Genomic DNA, 16,494 nt, shown 5'->3' on the forward strand with positions numbered 1-16,494 from the left:
GTCTGATGTTATAGAAATCCAATTTTTCGAGAATAGAGACAGTTAGTAGTCGTTGTCGAGGATTCGCCAAGTGGAGAGCGCCATTCTGAGATCATTGCCTCCTAATAGACTGTTGGTTCTTTCCTCGTGTGGAGGACTTGCCTCTGGACTGCTGTTGAAAGGAGGAATTGGAAGGTCTGTATTGCTGTCCTGAATTGTATTGACAATACCCCTGTTGGTTATAGGGCTGGTATCGATTAGATTGGTACGAAGATCTTTGATTAAATTGCCCTCTAGTACCTCTTCTCCGAAAGGATTGAAATCTTCCTTGCTGAAGAGACCCCAGCGCCCTCGCTGTGTCCGTATCTGCCTTAATGCCTTGCAAGGCCTCGTCTATGTGCTTTCCGAACAGATTCTCGCCGTCGAAAGCCATATCGATAATTTTTGCCTAAACTTCTGGTCTAAAAGAAGTCGCTTTCAGCCAGCCTTGTCTTCTAAGTGAGACAGCCCCTGCCATTTGTCGAAAAGCCATTGAGGAGATGTCCATGGCGACATCCATCCACTCTGAGGCCGCTTTCGCCCCATCTTGGAGAATAGCTGCCGCCTCTCCCTTTTTATCTTTGGAAGCAGAGCCAAAAGTGGCGCTAGATCCGACCACATCTGCCTGTTAAAGCGGCTGAGCAGTGCCAAAGCATTGGCAGCTTTAATGGTAGATGCTGCCATAACTGCGAATCTTTTTCCAGCTCCGTCCATTCTCCTTCCTTCCTTATCCAGCGGAACCATAGAAGTGGAGACCGGATTTTTCTAATTTCTCTGCGCCGCCTGCGTCACCACCGATTCTGGGCGTGGATGCCCTATCAGACAGGCCGGAGATGACTCTGGCGCACAGTATTTCTTTTCGATTCTAGGAACCGAAATTGAAGCAGGTGTCTTCAAGATTTTTAGACCCTCATCCCAAATATGTTGAATAATTGGGATTGATCTTGTTGACTTTCTGGAGTCATCCTTAAAATCATATAAGAAACATTCAGTTTCTTGAACCGGCATCTCCAGATCAAATCGCTTAGCTGCTTTTTCCATGATATCGTGGAATCCTCCGATGTCCTGAGGAGGTGAAGACGCTGGAGTAGGCGAAGGTGAAGGAGTTGTTGGTAACACATATTCATTCCATTCCTGTCCCCCTGTGGTATCCTGTAGAAGTTCACCTTCTTCAGGTTGATCATCCCCATCACGGTCAGATCATCTCTGATTGTAACCACAGGTGGCGATCACAGCATTTGCGTCTGAGGCGTAGACTGAGCCATTGGAACTTGCATTCGAGGTACTGCAGGTGTCGAGATCGGGACATTAGCCTCGGGGGAACGACAATAGTAATCATTAATCATGAGTCTCAGATCCGTTATAAGTGATACTAGTAGTGAGACTGATTCCTCTCTTGCCTCCTCCTGCTGCTCCTCTTCATCATAGTCGCAAGGTTCTTGAAAAGATTCATATCTCGAAGATTTGGTCTGAGCAGTATCTTTAAAGGAAAAAACGTCCTCTTCATCCGTGTCCTGGCTTTTAATCTGAAGCTGAGAAGGACTATATGCCACTCCAGAAGATTCCTCTTCCTCTGATTCCTGCTCCAGTAATGTGGATGGAGGCAGAGGGGATATCTTTGTCCACGCCGTAAATTCTGATAACTTCCTAATCGTCGACGATCCCATCGACGATTGAAATGATCTTATAGAGATCACAGTTTTCGACTGCAGAGATTTAAAAGCCTTCGCCGTCGACACTATATTCATCATCGATGGAGCTGTTGTCGACGGGGTCATCGTCGACGGAATTACCGTCGACGAGGAGACCATCGTCGAGGTCGTCGACGGCTTAGTCCTCGATCCTGTCGTCGACGATGAGGATTGCCTCGTCGACGGGGTAGCTGGTCTCGTCGACGTAGTCGTCGTCGACGACAATATGGTTTTGGTCCCAGTCGTCGCCGTCGAAATGGTCGTCGTCGACACTGTAGTCGTCGACGGAGCCACCGACGGTTTCACCACAATTTTGACAGGAGACACCACAGAACTGGTCGACGAAGCAGAAGATGCCCCCTTTTGACTAGACGGCTTCTTCAAAGGAGTAAGAGGAAGAGATGACGCCTCCTTTCCATTCTTTTTACCCTTTTTAGGATCCACCACCTCCTCAGAATGAGAAGCTTTCCTCTTTTTGGGAGGCTGACTTGAGGATTCCTCTCCAGAATCAGAATCTGAGGCGGCCTTCTTCTTTTGAAGCCACAACAGAAGTCGAGCCTCTCTGTCCCGTAAGGTTTTGGCAGAGAAAGTTCTGCAGTATTTACAGGCCTTAGCAACATGCTTGGGATGAAGGCAGTATAAGCAGTCCTTATGTGGGTCTTCAGAAAAAAGCCTAGCTTTCCCACAGGATCTGCAAGGCCTGAAAAGCCTCTTTTTGGAGCTTTCAGCCATTATAAGGTAAAAAGATAGATCACAATACCTTATATCCAGAAAGGATTCAGTAAGAAAGGTCAAAAGTTCACACTGGAACGAACAAACTGAGCAGAGCTCAGGGAGACTCCTTTCTCACACGAAGGCGGTTGGAAATCTGAGGCAGGAAGGTTCTGCTGGGGAGTGTGATGTCAGGGCAGTGGTGCTGATTGGCTGAGTTTTGGACCAAACAATGAGGAGGTCTGGTTACCAAATAATTTAGGCCCTTTTGGCTTATCTATGCAGTTTTCTCTTTTCTATGATACTGCTTTGGTCATTCTATTACCACACCACTTAAATGACTGAGCCATAAGCACTACCTACCAACACGCTCTGCATGAGCCACTTCAGTCACTGTTACCGCACGGTTCATATCTCAGGATACCACCAAGCTATGTATGAGCCATCTCAGTCACTGTTACCGCACAGTCCATACCCCATGACACCATGCATGTCACTGCGATTCCGAATGTTGTCAAAGTAATACTTCATGTTTAGTAACTTGGCACGATCACCCTGCACAATTCAAACACTGCGATTCCGGTTTTGCTTCAAAGATGACAGACATGCGAAAACTGCTCCTCAGTTGTACTCTTTAAACTCTTGTATTTTCTTTGTTTCTCCTAAACAGGCTTGTTTACATTCAGGCATATTTAATTCTAAGTCCTGATGATGATCCCATTTATTTAATTGAGCAAAAGGGATCGAAACGTCGACACCCATGAGTGGGCATACATTCACTATATTATAAATGAGATTGTGTATGTTCTACTCCAGGCGACACTGTCATTATTCTCTCACTTGCGTACAGTGCCCTGTTCTGCTCCTTTCTGTTGCCTGAAAAACACCCCTTTCACTCTGTTCTCATTTTTCTCTTTCTTTTTGGTACGGCACAGGCTTGTGTCACGCTATTTGTGTAATAATATAATGTATATTTGACATTGTTTCTCTAAATAAATTCCTTGTCCGGCTGGGCAAGGAGACCATAACGTATAGTTTTCCATTGTGATCTATACTGTATTGTGATGATTCTGAATGAGCTAGGAACCTTTGTTTTCCATAACTTAATCTTTCCCCAATCACAGCAGGACACACACAAGCTCCCGTTTGCAGGAGGAAACAGCGTCTTCTTCATCCACACCACGGAACTGCTCTGGACTGACCACCACTGCATCCATTTCTCCTTTTAAAAAAACACCACACACAAGTACATATGCCACCTCCCACGCAGAAGCTGGAACAAAGTCACAAAAGAGCACCTCACATCGACCCTCAGCAGCACTCCACCCCTAATCACATCAGATGCTAACTGAAGCAAGCAACCTCCACCCATGGATCACCAACTGCGCCGACACACTCACCCCCCTCCGGAAGGCTAAAAGGCGGCACAACAAGAATGGAAGCTGGTTCACCACGGCACTGCAAGAATCCAATCACTCCTGCGGACGACTTGAAAAGACTTGGAGAAACAGCAAAACCCCGGAAACACGCAGCACCTACAGAACAATCACCACAGCACACCACCAACTCATCAAAGCCACAAAGAAAAACGTCCTCCAAGACAGATTCCTCTCCAAAGCCCACAACTCCCAGGAACTCTTCTCCATCATACAGGAATTTTCCAAACCAGACAGCGAAACAGCAGACGTCCCACCGTCCCAAGACCTCTGCAACAGACTCAGCTCCTTTTTTCACTTCAAGATCAAGACACTTTAGGACAACTTTGACGACCAAGACCCCTGCATTGCCTCACCTCCCACCCCCAGCGATACCACCCAACAGACCCTACTTGCCTGGACCACGCTCATGACAGAAGATACCTTAAAGATCATGAAGAGCATCCACTCAGGAGCACCCTCAGACCCCTGTCCACCCCACATCTTCCACAGGGCCGCCACAGCCAAAGTACCCGAGCTACATCACACGATCAACTGCTCCCTTGAGACCACCACAATCCCTGATGACTGGAAGAAATCCAAAGTCAATCCCCTCCTCAAGAAACCCTCCACAGACCCGACGGACCTCAAGAACTTCAGGCCCATCTCGCTGCTTCCATTTGCAACCAAAGTCATCGAAAAGGCCGTCAAGACCCAGCTAGCATACTTCATTGAAGCCAACAACGTCCTAGACATTTCCCAATCCGGATTTCGCAGCAACCACTGTACCGAGACCACCCTTCTCGCTGCTACTGACGACATCCACGCCGTCCTCGACCAGGGCCAAACGGCAGCCCTCATCCTGCTGGACCTATCCGAAGCCTTCGACACCGTCTCCCACCGCACACTAGCCACCAGACTCCATGACGCTGGGATCCGAGGAAAGGCCTAGACTGGATACGCACATTCCTCACAGGCAGAACAGAGAGTCAGACTCCTTCCCTACCTCTCAGAACCGACAGAGACCAGATGTGGAGTACCCCAAGGATCCTCCCTCAGCCTCACCCTCTTCAACATCTACATGGCCGCCCTCGCAAACATTATCAGAAACCACAGGCTCAACATTGTCTCCTATGCCGATGACACCCAGCTCATCCTCTCCCTCACCAAAGAACATAACATCACCAGGCACAACTTCCAAGAAGGGGTGAAAGCCATCGCAACCTGGATGAAGAACAACTGCCTAAAACTCAACTCAGAGAAAATAGAAGTTCTCATCCTCGGCCCACCTCCTCAGCCTGGGACGACACATGTTAGCTCCCCGTCCTTGAAAACCCCCCATCCTGACAGACCATGCACATAACCTTGGCATCATAATTGACTAATCGCTCACTATGAACTGCCAGATCAACGCCGTCTCCTCAGCCTGTTTCAGAATACTCCGTAAGACATTCAAATGGATCCCCTCCGAATCCAGAAAAATGGTTGCACACGCCCCCATCACCAGAAGACTAGATTACGGCAACGCCCTCTATGCAGGATTCAACAAAAACTCCTGCGCAAGCTTCAGATCGTCCAGAACGCTGCAGCCAAACTAATCCTCGACATCCCAAGGCACAACCACATCACCCAACATCTCTGTGATCTGCACTGGCTTCCCGTCGAAAGAAGGATAACTTTCAAGCTGTTCATGCACACGTGAAAGGTCCTCCACCACATCGGACCACAATACCTCAACAACCGTCTCTCCTTCCACACCCCCAACATAAACCTCAGTCCAGCCAACCTCGCTCTGGCCATCCCACACTTCTACAGGAATAGAGCTGATGGAAAGATCTTCTCCTACCTCGCAGCCAAGACCTGGAACGACCTCCCCCTCCACCTCTGGCAAAGCCATGCGCTGCACCAGTTCAGCAAAGACCTCAAGACCTGGCTCTTCAGATGATCCCAACGGAACTGCACACATCCCCCCCAGCGCCTTGAGACACTAAAGGGTGAGTAGTGCGCTTTACAAACCGCTGATTGATTGATGATTTGGAGATACTAGTTTAATTTGCTCACAGCAGTAAAGCCAGTTTTTTTCAGGTAGTGCATGAACCAAATCCATCCCCTATTTTTCCTGTGTCCTCCTGGACAAAATTCAGGTACACGCAGGCTTTGTAAAGTTTAGGGATCAACCCCCCACCCCCCATACCCCCCCCCCCCACTTCTTGAATCTGATATTATGAAAGACAATAGGGAAAATTCATCAGGTCCTATGGGATATGAAGGGACACAGACACAAAGCTCGGCATTAAGGCGGTATAGTAGGAAAAGATCCATCTGTGTAGCATGTGAAAATCTGGTGTCATCTGAAAGCATGACCATTAGGAAAGGCTTCTCCCATTGTGAGCACATCAAATTTACTAAGTGTACGTTGTACCACTCGTTCCTGTCAGTGGGATCCAAAGGTTGTTAACCAGTGGAAGTAAAAGAAAGTACAAGGGACCTGTCCCAGGGGTGTGGAATTTAATACAATAACTACTTGTACATTGGGCAGGTTGTTTCATAAATCTACTTGTCCTGCCATTGGTGTCATGTCGTGCAGTGACAAATTATGGCAGCAATCTAATTTTATAAGAGCTCTAATATAGCCTCTCTAATTATGCCAGAGCTCATACCATAGTAGTGTTTCAATACTTGCAATACCCTTATGTTGCCACATTTCTGCAGATTTACATACTGGGGCTGAAGGCAGTGTAAGCAATGGTTCCCAGTTTGGAATGACCTTTGGAGTCTGTGCAAACCTACTAACTTGCATGTTTTAAGGGTTTTCAACACTCTTCGCTAATCTCCTCTAATCCATACTGAGAAATAATGGAAATTTACTTCTGACAACAGGATTGTGGAATTTAATAAAATATCTTCTTGTCAATGGGACGGGTTGCTTCATAAATCTACTTATCCTGTTAACAAAATCCACTTTTCCCTTTGGTACTATGTAGTGCGGCGTCAAATTATGACAGAAATCTCATTATATGAGAGCTCTGATATAGCCTCTCTGATTATGCCAGGGCTCATACCATAGTAGTGTTTGAATTCTTGCAATCCCCTATGTTGACACGTTCCCGCAGATCTACATACTGGGGCTGAAGGTAGTGGTAAGCATTAGTTCCAGGGTTAGAATGCCCTTTTGAGTCTGTGCAAACCTACTAACTTGCATTTTTTAAGGGTTTTCAACAACTCTTCTCCAATTTTCTCCCATACTGGGAAATGGTGGAAATTTACTACTGACAATGGCAGACATAAACATTCTTCCAGAGTTGGGAAAAAAGTTGTTGGAGGGAAATGAACTTGAAATTACTCAGGTTTTCGCATGAACAAATCTACACATGCATATTTGCTCATGTTAAAATGCAGTTCACAAATATTTTCTAGAAGTACTGTTTCTTGTTCTACCTTTGTAAGTTCCGGGGAATTCACGAAAGTCATATTGCTGCACTGAATGCATGGACATATACCATGGGTGCACTTTTGAGACTTTCTTAAATAATTGGGCCCGTAATTTGGTCAGACATTAACCGTGACCTTTTGGGTTTATTAAAATTAAGTCTCTCTCTCTCTCTCTGTATCAGCTGGCTTCACTGTGAGTGACAGCATTCTGCTCTTTCACAAGTACTATATCGGCACACAAAGTTTGGTTCAGTGCCAGTTACTACTGTGGCAGTGTGTGCTTTTTTGAGACCCAAAACTATTTTTGCTTTTGCCAATGTTGGTTATAACGGTGAGGGCCTGGCAGCTCCCACGCCAATAAGGTTTTACAAAAACCATGGCAAAACAAGTCACACATTTACAAAACTAAAAAGCTGACCATCAATTTCAGACCTACTGGCTTTGCCAAATGCTTGTTTATTTGTGTTTCCCATAATATTAATGAAACTGGTTACATTGATTTTCCATTATAAATATTTTTGGGAAATACTAGCATGCATAAACACATGTTACTAAATGATGCTGCAAAGAAATGGTACCTGAAATTGTACAGTAGTTTAGCAAAATGTTTTTTTCCTTCTCTCATTTTTTTATAAACATTTTATTTTGAAAGCAAAGAATCATCAATTTTGCTTTCGAGCTTCTGCAAATATTTACACCATATCAGAGCATTCTTGGAGCATTATACAAAGCTTCATATTGCTAAATTCTGAAAGCGTTTGTACACATTTTTATACTGGAACCACTGTCAGTAATGCAGTCAGAGCTTACAACATTTACTTAGAGTGCTCACACTAATAATAAAGGCTTTCAATTAATGAACCATAAATACAAGTTTGAACAGCATCACCATATGGGCAAAAATATTACCATAACTGCAGACAGTGCCCTTCCCTGATCCATACGTGGTACTGCAAACTGTCAGCCAAGGGGTTTGTGCTGCAGGGAGTTGTGCCTACTTGTCCCAAGGACAAAATACAAATGAAAACGTGTTGCCCTTGACCTCAAACAATATGTCCTGGGCATCGGGCAATAGGAATTCCACATCCCTGCCTGTCCTAATTCCTTTTCACATTTCTCTGAGGAAATTTCTTGACTGTAATCAGAACCACACATTTCCTACCATCCAGCATTCATTCCCCAATGTCTCTCACTACAAATGGTAACTGACTTGTTTTGGTGGGCCTAGTGGCTGTGACAGGTAAGGACCCAAAACACAACATACACACAGACAATTTTTCCACTGAAAACTTACTTTTTTGTAATTTGGGTAGATGTGGATTTTGGGACCAAGCTCAGCCAGCAACTAGGGAAACATACCAAACCTACACACTTCTGAAATCTAGATACCCAGGGGAGTCCAGAGTGATATGACTTGTGTGGCTCTCAACATGAATACATTAAAATTTCCCAATGAAAAGCTACCCTTTTTTCCAATTTCAGTAACTGTGGATTTTGGGCCCTAGCTTGGCTGGCACCTAGGGAAACCCACCAAATGCAGATCTTTTTTAAAACAAGACACCTGGGGAAGTCAGGGTGGTGGGCCTCGTGTGGACACCACCTCATGCCTTGTAAACCTCAAACTTGGGCTAAAACACATTTTCCTCACATTTCTGGGCAAAAAACTCCTGGAATCTACGGGGATCCAAAAATGTCCTAACACCCAGTGTTCCCACACCTCTACCAATAACAGTAACTTACTTGTGTAGGTGGGCTAAGAGACTGCGACACAAGTGGCCCTAAAACGCTACATAGAGAGATCAACGATAGGTATTTCCTGCGGTATTTGATGTCAGGCTTTTGGCTAAGATCAAGTGTAGTATATGTTTTTATCAGTTTAAAAGCACAATTTTTGCGCAAGTAAAATTTAAATATTACAGTAACTTCGATTTTAAAGTGAATACATTTGATGTATGCAAATGTATGCAAATGTTGGACTCAGTCCACCAAGCTTTTAACTAAGCAGGAGGAGGAGCACCACGTCCTGGTGTTTGTTCATTAGGATACCAAAAAGGACCCCCGAGGACCTGTGGTCAGCGTTAGAGCACCGGACACGTTGCGCTCCCTAATTTTCTCCCTTCCCTGGCGTTTGGGTGGACTAATGCTGGGGGATTAAAACCCCTCCTAACACAGTCCACAGGCCTAGACAGCACCCAGACCTCTGGTGAGGGGATTCATGCTTAGGTGGTAACACCTATAACCCTTGCCTTTGCTCTAGGACGTGACTGGACAGTGTTTCTTGCACTGCAGACTATTGTAGTCAGCTGGGAGATACCCCAGATACCCAGGCCGAGGACCCCAGGCGACAACAGTAAACCCGGCGGTAACACAGAAATTACCGGTAAGCCCCAAATCGACCAAATGGCAGAGGCAATGGACACTGGATCCCCAGTGACCACCAAGAAGGCATCCCGACATGGGATGGCCCAAAACCCACCCCGTGGAGGGCGGCGGAGAGGCAAGTAAGGCTGTACCTCCAAAACCAAGCACCAGCGCTGGGAAGGCTGGTATCGAGAAGGACTCAGGGCCTAAGGGAGGTGCCCCTGAAAACCCCGCTGCTGCCAAACTAGGGAGCCCGGGGATTGGTGAGGAGGGGACCAGGCAACCGACCGCCCGAACCCGTCAATTGGTACAATCTCACTCATAGACACGCCCAGGTTATTATGTGGTTATTCAAAAACAAAAAGGGCCTCAAGCTAGACCGAGACATGTTCTTCAGCAAGGTTGTCAAGACAGCTGGGATCACAGTGCAAGATGTGCTGAGCTGCCAGGCATCAGCATCAGGGTGGATTTTCCTTCTCAGTTTTGTCATCCAGGTCCTCTACAGAAAGTACTGGGAGTTCTTCCAGGGGAAGGAGGAGAAACCCTACGCTGAATTCGTCATCTCGGCAGGATGGGAACAGGCATCGACGGAGAAGAGGATCACGGTTGAGATGACCAACCCCCACATCCTAGACAAGGACAGCGCGTCACTCCTCCAACGGTACGGGACCACTAAGGTCAGAGACAGCAAAGGAATCTGGAACACGACCTGGCAAGTGATTGTCAGCCTCCAAAAGGACCCAGCATCAAGGGATGGCCTGAGAACCCACCAGCCAGCTTCTACCTAGGAGCTGACAAGGGAAGGATCAAATACCAAGGACAACCCTTCAAATGCCGGAAGTGCAAGGCCATGGAACACAGAGGAAAGGAATACCCGGAGAAGTTGTGTAGGATCTGCGAACAGACCGGACACGAAGCAGGCTCATGCAGTGGGATCAAGAAGTACAACTTCTGCGGAGAGGGTCACACCTACTACTGATGCGCCAGGTCTGACCTGCCAAGGACCTATGCAGCGGCAGCAGCAGAAACTCCAGCCTGGAGACACCCCAGCAGCCAATGCCAAGTTGAACTGCAGGATGCCACTCTACAATCGGCCAAGACAACGGAAGCACCCAGAAAGGCGGAACAGAAGGGCCAGGCCCGAAGGGCCCAACACGCCCAAGACCAGGCACAAAGATTACAGAGGACCCCAAGGCCGGACCAGCCATAGTGGAGGAGCCAACACCACCGCCTGGGACGGCATAGGTCAAGGAAGTCCATCAGCCTAAGGGAGCCCCCGAGGAAAGAGCACCACAAGTAGCCCCGCCAAAGGAAGCCCCAAAAGACAAAGACCAGGCGCCAGAACCCGGGGCACAGTATGAGGAGAAGGTGACAGCAGACTCTGAGACAACAAAGGGAAAAAAGAAGACAAAGAAGAAGAAGGGGATACAATCCGAAGCAAAGGCAGAAAGTAGCAGCGAGGACGAAGACCTGGACAAGGCATAGAAAGAGGTCAGGTCCTAGTCAGGGTGGCAGAAGTGCGCAAAGATAAAGGAGGAGACCGAGGAACGGAAGAGGGCCAAAGACCAAGAGGCGCCCCCACCAGACCCACCACTGACCGCCCCGAGCAAAAAACAAAGGAGGGGAACTTGGCAAACGCCCCCCCCCCTCCACCCCGAAGAAGCAATAGAAAACGGATGATGGCAACCAAAGAGGAATTCCTGGCAAGCAAGAAGATCATTAAAGCTGGGACAGAAAGAGGATGACAACATCATCGTCATGACAGTGAAGAAGAGGAGGAGGAGGAAATGGAAGGCGAACAGGAGGAAGAAGAAGTAGCTTCCATACAAAGCGCACTCCAGGAGCTCCACCAACAGCTGAACATGATGGGACCCACCAAAGCCACAGGAGAGGCAGCACTGTGGATCCCGGACGTGGGAACAGAGGTGTTGATTGGAAAATCTGAGGACAGCACAGGAGAGGGAGAGCAGGGGGTAGGTTTCGAACCGGACACTGACTGCTAGTGTGAAGACAATGGCTGTATCATTGTTCACCATAAACGTCAGAAGTATGAAGGATCAGGTCAGACGGGTTGGCACGTTGCACTTCCTGGCCGCTCAGAACTGAGATATCTGCTTTCTGATGGTGATTTCAACTGAATAGTAGAGTTGGATGGAGGGACTGGGTCGGACTGTGTAGGGATGGACGTGACGTTCCGGCTGTTGGTGGAAATGGTAGGTGAGGCGTCCCTCCAGGATGTCATCAGGAGCATGGGGACGAACGCCAGGAATTTTTCCTGGAGTAGGTCGGACGGATCCTTGTGTTCACGGATCGACTTCCTATTCACCCACCCAACGGTAAAGCCTCGGCAAAGCTCCATGGTCACCGTCCACTTCTCTGACCACAGAGTATTCCGTTTTGAGGGGGAACTTGCAGGGAGCTTTACCACTGGCCCAGGATTGTGGAAGCTGAACTGCTCGTTGCTAGAAAAAGAGGAGTTAGTGGCTAACCTCAGAGTCGCTTACGTAGAGTGGAGGGACATGAAGGACCTCTTTAACTCTACCAGCGAGTGGTGGGAATGGGTGAAGGACAGGTTCCAGGGCTTTTTCCAGGATGCAAGCAGAACTGCTGCACAAGAAAAGAAGAGGTCGTTCAGGAAGCTGCAGAGCAAACTGTAGCAACTGTACGAACTCGAGCTCCGGAAATGGGACGTGGATGGCGAACTGGAGGAAACCCAAAAAGGGCTCACTGAGCACTTTAGAGAGGAATCCAGGCAAATCATCTTCCGGACCAAAACCGAGAACCTCGAGAAGGACTGAAAATGCAACTCGTTCATCTTCAAGAAACTTCACTCAGCCCACACAGGGCAACCTCCAAGGAAAGAAAGAACAATTCATGAGAGTCGTAACCAACTTTTATGGTGAGCTCTACCCACCGAAGTCGTCAGAGAGAGCCCAGGCGGATAGTTTCCTGGAGGGCATCTCAAAGACACTGGATCCGGAAGAGAGAGAGGGCCTGAATGTGCCCTTCACTCTGGAAGAGCTGCACTTGGCCGCTACGACCTCCAAGAGAGGCAGGACGCCTGGAAATGACGGTCGTCAAATGGAACTTTATGTTGAACTGTGGGACCTGATCAGGCCGGACTTGCTGGACCTCTACTAGAAAATGGTGGTTTTTGTACAAGCAGAAGGGAGAGACAGAAGACTTCAAGAACTGGAGGCCCATCTCTCTCCTTAATGTGGACTACAAAATTCTCGCGAAGGTGATGGCCAACCGCCTAAAGAAGGTAGTAGCGAAGATAGTCACCCAGACCAGTCTTGTTGGATACCGGGTCGGCAAATCGAGGACAGTCTGGCCCTGGTCCGGGACACGATCGAGTACGTCAAGGGCTGTAAGGTTCCGACAGTCTTGGTCAGCCTGGATCAGGAAAAGTGTTCGACCATGTTTTCCATGAGTTTATGGACCGGACACTCAGAGTACTAGGGCTGGGAGACTTCTTCTGTGATTTGGTGACCACAATGTATAGAGACATCTCTTGCACGGCGTTGGTTAACGGCTGGAATACCGACCCCTTCCACGTCCAGTCAGGCAAGGCTGTTGGCTCTCCCCATTTCTGTTCATCTGCGTCATTGAGCTCCTCACTGAATGTATCAGACAGAACAAGAACATCAGAGGAGTGACAGCCCAAGGAAGCAACAGAAAGTGTGAAGTGAAGTGCTCCCTCTACATGAACGATATCTCAGTCTTCTACGAGGATGGACCATCTGTGAGCGAGCTGGAGAGGACTTGTATTGAGTTTGAAAAGGCATCAGGAGCGAAGATCAACAGAGCCAAGTCGGAAACTTACTCTTTGGAAACTTGACCCCCACCCGAGATCCACTGCCATTCCCCATCAAGCAGGTTTTCCTGAAGATCCTTGGAGTCTGGTTTGGCGGAGAAGGTGCAGCGGAGAAGACATAGGAAGAGAGACTAGCTAAGAAGAGACAGAAGCTGGGACTCTGGAGCCTCTGGAAGCTGACGATCAAAGTGAAGTCTTTGGTCCTGCGGAACGAGACCCTGCCTGTGCTTCAGTACGTCGCTCAAATGTGGCCTTTGCAGTCCCACACAGCCAAGGCCATCACAAGAATGATCTTCTACTTCATCTGGAGCTCAAAGATGGACAGAGTGAAGAGGGTGGTGATGTTCAAGACCCACGACAAGGGAGGCATGGGAGTGCCAGACATCGCCACCATCCTGAGGGGGATCTTCGTGTGCCACTGCATGAGGAACATCCAGAGGACTGAAGATGAGAGCCATGTCGTCTTTCCAATGGCACGATTCTTCATGTTGCCAACGTGGGGGTGCCTCGGATGAGCAGAGTGGGTGAGCGCCGTCCAGTACAACTGGGAGACCCCATGGTTCGACAAGTAAGTGGAAAAGTTTGTGAATGAGTTCGGGCTGGAACCTGCCGCCCCTGCCACATGGACCCCGAAGCTTGTCCAATGCCAGGCACGAGCAAAGGACATCAGCGAACAGGTCGGCGCCCACCCCTCTACCACAGCGGACCACATGTGGGGAAAAGTTGCATTCAAGCACCTCACCAACCAGCACAAAGACATTGCCTGGATGACCATCCAAGGAGGACTTCATGCACGAAAGAGGACTCAACCAATTCAAGTCCTGCCTGAGAGGGTGCATCGTGGACGAGACGACATACCATCTCTTCTGGGAGTGCGCGTACGTTCAGGACCTGCTGAAGGCCCTAGGCAGGAAGTTTAGGGCCTGGATACCTACAACCTTCATGACCGCGGACTCTGTAATGTATGGATTGTTCCCAGGGACACAAGCACCGTGTGACTTCCAGGACTGCTAGTGGCTCCTGTGCTGTTTTAAAGATGTTCTTCTGTTTTCCAGAAACTGACTGGTAGTAGAGAAGAAGGAGACATCGACCCTGGTGTGCCGTAAGATGACCCACAGCCTCCTGCGTGACTACGCAGCACTGGACGGATCAGATGAAGACAGCGACAACTAAACCAGACAACCCAAAGGGGTCCACTTGTACCCTTACGGGGGGATGCCTGGAAGGCTCAGGCAACGATAAAGACGACCACAGCTGAGGACCCAATGGGGTCCCCCTGCCCATGGGTCACTAACCTGTTTTTTTCTCCTTTTTTCCCCCATGCCCAAGAACCAGTTGGTGTCAGGGGAGTGGAGAAGGCGGATAAAGACAGATGGAGTAAATGTAGTTATTTACTGTATGTATTTGACGAATGTGATCTTTTTCCTTCACAGGTAAACGGTCAATGGGATAGCTTCTGCACTTGTCAAGTTTATTACCAACGACTTACGATTAAAATAGGGCTTTGTAGAAGGTTACGATTGCCATAACTGAACCAGAAACAAGGCCCCAACAAGGGTTAGGAAGAGAAAAAAATGTATTTGATCTCAGCCAGTACCCATGGAAACCTATAAACCACAAACATGTTTTAATACAAGCCACCCAGGAGATTCCATGATGGTATGCTTTGCATGGACCCCAGGATGTTTTCTTACCCACACTGCCCTGCAAACCTCGAACTTTGCCTTATATCACACATTTCCCTTGCTTTTTCTTGCATTTGTGACGTAAATTTCCAGAATCTGCAGGGATCCACAGAATTCCTACCACCTTCGTTCTTCCACTTATCCCGACTGTCCTATTGGGACGCCCATTGACATCCTGGTTTGATCTGTTGAGGGCACTAGGCCCAGCCTGAAACATAGGGGAAGCATGTGGGCTGGGCTGATCGTCATTATCCCCAAAAAATAAACAGACTTAGGCTGCTGGGGAAGCTCTTCCCAAGTAGCCCGAGCTTACCATTAATCCCTCTAGTGTAAGCACCAGAGGGTCCTTTTGATGCCAACTCCAACATTGGCTGACAGTCACACTGGGGTGGTGGTGAGGGCATCAGACACTGGCTGACGCCCACACTGAAGGGTTTGAAGCCCGCAAAAGCCTCAGCATTTTAATATTCATATTTTAAATGCACTGCCATTTTGTTATCCTGTGTTGTACAGTGCTGTGTTCCAGCAGCACTCCCAACCACTATTTTTTCACCATGGCCCAACTAGAATACCGTAATTTAGACTATAATGTCCTCTAAAACAATACTCATTACCGAGCTACAAAGGGTGCAAAATCAGACATCCAGAAAGTGCCTCCGCTTATATAAATGGGACCACGTTAAACAAGCTCTTTAAAATTTCCATTGGCTCCCTTTGGCGTTCAAGATAAAATTCAAAACACTACGTTATGCGGTTGACAAACTAGGGAACAAGTCTTGGGTGCCATCTGAAACTGGCATGCCATCATGTCACGATCAGGATTGTGTGATTACCCTCGGCCTACTTGGTTCAACAATAGTCCTTCAGGAAACTATAGTTATTTGGAAGATCCTGTGGGGTTCAGGAACAAAAACGGTTCATTCCTTCAATTCAGAAAACGCAAAAAAATGAACTTCTCATTCAGTCTCTGAATTAGACTATCATTGCCAATTGAGCAAGCAGAGGGAATATCAGAATTCCACATCCCAACCATATGGTTGAACGGTCATGGTTTTAGAACTTGCATTGCCATTTTTTTTTCCTTTCTGTACTATCACTCCACAGTGGCCCGATGACATGTAATGCCTTATGAAACTCCAAACTAATCAATATTTACCCAGACCAGTAGACAAATATGGAGTTCAAAGAGAAGGGCCTGGGAATTAGATACAAGCAGTTTATAATTTCTAAGGGATTGTAAGAACAATCTAAAAGGCAAGCGCCATTTTGTGCAGGCATGTCCTTATGTATTCCATGGATACCATACAACTGGCTCAAGGCCCCTAGCGACCAGCGCGCATTCCGTGGTACCAGTATTATAGTTT

This window comes from Lissotriton vulgaris, chromosome 4_1 (assembly GCF_964263255.1).
Source record: "Lissotriton vulgaris chromosome 4_1, aLisVul1.2, whole genome shotgun sequence".
In the NCBI taxonomy this organism is placed as follows: domain Eukaryota; kingdom Metazoa; phylum Chordata; class Amphibia; order Caudata; family Salamandridae; genus Lissotriton; species Lissotriton vulgaris.